This window comes from Arachis stenosperma, chromosome 8 (assembly GCF_014773155.1).
Source record: "Arachis stenosperma cultivar V10309 chromosome 8, arast.V10309.gnm1.PFL2, whole genome shotgun sequence".
Lineage (NCBI taxonomy): Eukaryota > Viridiplantae > Streptophyta > Magnoliopsida > Fabales > Fabaceae > Arachis > Arachis stenosperma.
In genome coordinates, this window is record NC_080384.1 from 33,078,456 (window position 1) to 33,083,490 (window position 5,035).

The window sequence follows — 5,035 nt, forward strand, 5'->3', positions numbered from 1 at the left end:
AGTTTGAGAGTGTGACATGTGGGCTTATATGGATATGACAGATCCAGAAGCCCTTTTCCCATCAACGTAGAACCAAGGAGGACGGATCCAAAAAGAATATCTCCGCAGAGACAGATACCAAAAGGCAAATACAAAGACATATATCCTGTTAACTTGGAAATAGCTACTCTCCTAAAGCAAATTAAATACCATGGTTAATACATTCTTGATTCATTTGTTGTCTTTGCTTTTTGGTCCCGGAAATTATAATAATGAACTCACATTTTGATAAACCTATACCAAATTTTTAAATTTAAAAAAAAAATCATATTAACAAGTTTATAAGTATATTAGATTGTTATGTCATCTTATATTTTATTCTTTTTCTATCACAAAAAATATTCACCATATTTTTTAGGATAAATAACATAAATAAATTAAATTACCTTCAATATTATACTAATATCCTAAAACAAAACAGCTTACATATATGTCTCGTTATAAAATTATGTAAATCAAAGCTATATAATTTAATTTACAACAAATTTATATAACTTAAATTCACTTGATTCGATTTAACTAGTGTAGTTGTAAATCAAAATAAATTGATCCAATTTACTAAGAGTAGTATTTGTGATGTAATTTGAAACAAGTTGTTTTAATTTAATGCTTTTGATAAATCCTATTAAATTGAATTAATATTCTATAAATCGAATTCAACTAATTCTATTTACTAAGGAATATAAGTTATATAAATAAGATAAGAATGTTAGGTGTTTATTAGAGTAGAATTCACGATGACTAGTGAAGATAGTTTTTTAATTCTTGTGCACTAGAGATGGACGATTAAAAAAATGCGAGAGGAAATAAAATTTATTGACAAAGATCCGTTGAGTGTATATCAAACCTTCTACAAGTTTTGTTTAGTTTTCGAATACTATAATCCAAAAACTGGAACTGCATGGCATGAAACAGATGAAAAAATTATTTTATAGAATTCTGATTTCTATTGTTTAAAATTGGGTTAAGTACAACTCATTTGTAATAGATAATGACGATGATTTACAAATTTTGTTTTGCTATTGTCTTGCAAGTTTTGTTTCACTATCATCGTCAGCTTCTAGAGATGAGAACCCATGAATTATTTGCCAAGCTTGGGAATGTGGCTTTCAGTTTAGGAGGTTTGAATCAGAATTATCAATTAGTAGCAATGATAATAGCCTCTAGTTCAACCCTTGTTGTTGCCTTTTTATCTGTGCCTGTAATTGCATCTGTGGCAATTTTGGTGGCATTTTCGTTCTTCACAACTGATCTAAACCGCGATGATAATGGAGAATTAGGTGATAATCAATCTTTCAGTGAGCTTGCTATTGATACTCTTGTTATGATCTCAGTTTCAAGGGAGTTTAGAGAACCAAAAAGCGTAGAAGATGTACTGCAGGATGATGATGTGGAGCCCGCTATGATTGATGAGGATAACAATGATGATCTAGAGAGAAATATTTCAATTGGGGTGGTGGAGCACCGAACTTGAAAACTCAGTAATATTTCCTGCACTTTTTTACTTTAGATTTAGAGGCCATGACACAGTATGGATTTTTGGATGTAGAATTTAAATTTGGGACCAGAGATACACAGGATACACCAGGTCTACCTGAGCTCCAAGTTAGTCAGCAAATTTAGAATAAAGAAAAAGTCGTCTTAAGTGTAAAGACTTATAGCATCCGCCGTGGGTTGAGTATAAAGTGCTGGAATCAGCTCATGTCAAGTGCCATGAAAAGTGTAAGGAGTTTAGAAACGGTTGTAGATGGTTGATTCAAATCACTCTTCGCCAGTGTAAGAGTATATGGGAGATCAGACGGTATAATAGATCTTGTACATGTCTGGCCACGTCGATATCTAGTGATCAATGGAAGCTTGATTATCATGTGATACCTGCTTTCATCCTTCCTATGATCAGAGTTAATGCGACTGCGTCGATCAAGGTACTACAGAATGCAACAGAAGCACATTTTGGATTTAAACCGACTTACAAGAAGATTTTGTTGGCTAAGCAAAAGGCAGTTATCATACTCCACTTATCATACCCGAATCTCTGACCCTCGTCTCGATATTGAGCCCACTTATCATACTCCAACCTGCTTAGCCAAACCACTATAAGAAAAATGTTGAGTACTATCGAATTTACTGGTGAATTTATCAAAAAATCTGCTGGCAATATGTTTATTATCAAAATAAATCAGACGGTATAAAACTCGTCCGTAATTATTTACCGACGGATTTAGCAGCGGATATTAACTTTTAATTGGTAAAATTATGGATCTTGTTACCATCGGATTTATCCCCAATAAATTCTACGGTAATCTTAAATTTTATTTTTAATTTAAAAATTCAATATATAATTTTGAATGTTTAAATTCAATAATTTTTAAACAAACAAAATTTTAAATTTTATAATTTTTCATAATAATTTATCTATAATTTTTTGTTAAAAATTCACAAATAAATTCACACATTAAAGTTTAAGAATAAAGAAGAAAAATAATAATTACTCGTGTATGAAAAAAAAAGTAGCACTATAAACATATACTCAAAAGCCAGAAAAGATGAACTTACATAAGGTTCGATATGAAAAACAAGATACCTCATGATGGCTAAGTAAATTACATAGTTAAAACTCTTTAGATAATAAAATACTGAAAAGAAAAATTAATTATACAAATTGTATATCTATCTAAGATTCCAACTAATTCACTAACATGCATATGTATGTCTCTTAAATAGTATATTTATTTAAATTTATACAATTTCAGCAACTTATAAACTTAGTTGGAGGTTTTGCAACATAAACCTACTGTCTACAAGCGAATTTTCTAGAATAACATATTGTACACCTTCAATTATAAACTATATACATAATCAACACACAAACTATGAACGTAATCAACACACAAATTATAATTAAAAAACAAATCAAAGTTCATATATTCAAATGAGTGAATTGCAACAAACTTAGTAAAATAACAACAATCAACTCAGCAAAATTAATTTAGAAAATAATTAATTCAGACAATAATAAACTTAAAAAATTAACAACAATCAACAATGTGGCTTACCAGCGGCGACGGCAGGTCCAAGTGGTGGCAACATAACCTTCTTCAATTGACCAGAGGGAGAGAGATGAGAAGAGAGAGAGTTTGCAAGAGTGAGGGAGAATGGTTTCGTGTTTGAATTCTATCCCAAATTTATCGTCGGATTTACCGGTGAAAAAATGAGATGGTAAAATGTTCATCGTTGCCCAAACGACGTGTTTCACTAAATCCTGTTACCGTCAAAATTTTCTGATGATAAATTCGGCGCTAATAAAATTAATTTTCACGCCTTTATTTACTGTTAGATTTAGCGGCGAAATTTTAAATTCGACGGTAACTTATTTGAGGGACGAATTTTCACTCGTAACCATCAAAAAATTCGTTGCTAAATCCGTCAGTAACGTCCGTCCCTAAATCCGACGGTATTAAGCAGTGAACCAAACCCTCATGTAAGTCAGTCTAAATCTAAAATATGCCTCTGTGGCATTTTGCAGTACCTTGATCGACACAACTGCATCAGCTCTGATAATAGGAAGGATGAAAATAGATATCACATGATAATCAAGCTTCTTGTGATAACTAGATATCGACGTGGCCAGACATGTGATACGTGTTCAGGAGGGCATTTTCGTCATTTTGGAGTTAAGAGGCAGAATGGTAATCTTGTCATATTCAAGGATTTGAATACTAGAAGAATTACACCATGCTAGTCTTGGATATCAAGAAGACCAATAGTCCGTCTCAAAAACAGTAGTGCTGAAAGGGCGACAACTCATATGGCCCATTGGGCTAAGTCAGGACAGCAAGAAGCCCAATAATGCTTTTTAAATTCTGTGGGAGGCATAAATTATTATTATTTTTGAATTTCTTAATAATTTATTTTAATTTGTTTTGCTGTTAGAGTTTGTTGGAAGATTTGATTTACTTCCAATTTTCTTAGTAGTATTTTTAGGAATTTTAAATTTAAATCTGATCTAATCAATTAAGATCAAATCTGATTTAAATTAGATATCATATCTTTAGAATGTTAAAATTTAAATCAAATCTGATCTAATTCAATAAGATCAAATCTGATTTAAATTAGTTATCTTATCTTTTAGTTAGTTTGTTAGGAGTCTATTTAAACACCTTTGGTGAGACAATTTGGAATAACTTTTGATGAATAAAATTTCTTTAGTGCTTTATGCACATTATTTTGTGTGATTAAGTGAGTTGAGTGATTTGTTTCGCTTGTTGCATGGAGAAAAATGAGTGATTCAATTTTCATCCCTCTGATCTAGGTTGTCAAGGACAAGTTCTTTGAAAGTCTAGTAGGGAGCCCCTTCCGGTGACCTAGGTTGCTAAGAACAGATTTTTTAGAGGTCTAGCAAGAAAAAAACTCCATTTATCTATCCTTTTATTTTTCTGTTGCGTCTTTTCTCTATCTTTTTCTTATGCTTGTATCCTTTTGTGTTTTTTTTTTAATTTCTGTAAATTCACGTTAGAGTGAAAAAACGAAAAAATCCTTTTTTAATTTTGTTTTTGCATTTATCCTACTTTAGGTCAGTATCTGAAAAAAATATAAAAAAATAATAAAAAATGATTGAGTATTACGATAGTGATGATGAAGGAAGCTCATATGCGAAAAAGAGTTCTCAGTTTCAAATCCCTGCATTCAAAAGGAAGAATGGTCCTGAAGCGTATTTCAGATGGGAAAAGAAGGTAGAATCGATTTTTACAAATTGCATCCTTTCAGAGGAAAAAAAGATTCAACTGGTACAAGCCAATTTTTCCAATACTGCCCGTATATGGTAGACTGAATTAGGAAGATCTAGAAGACGGTACGGAAAGCGCCCAATTAGCAGCTGGGAGAAGATGAAGAAAATCATGAGGAGGCAGTTTGTACCATCATCATACCACAATACATTTTTTGGAAAATTTTTTACGTTACAACAAGGCTCACAATCAGTGATGGAGTACCACAA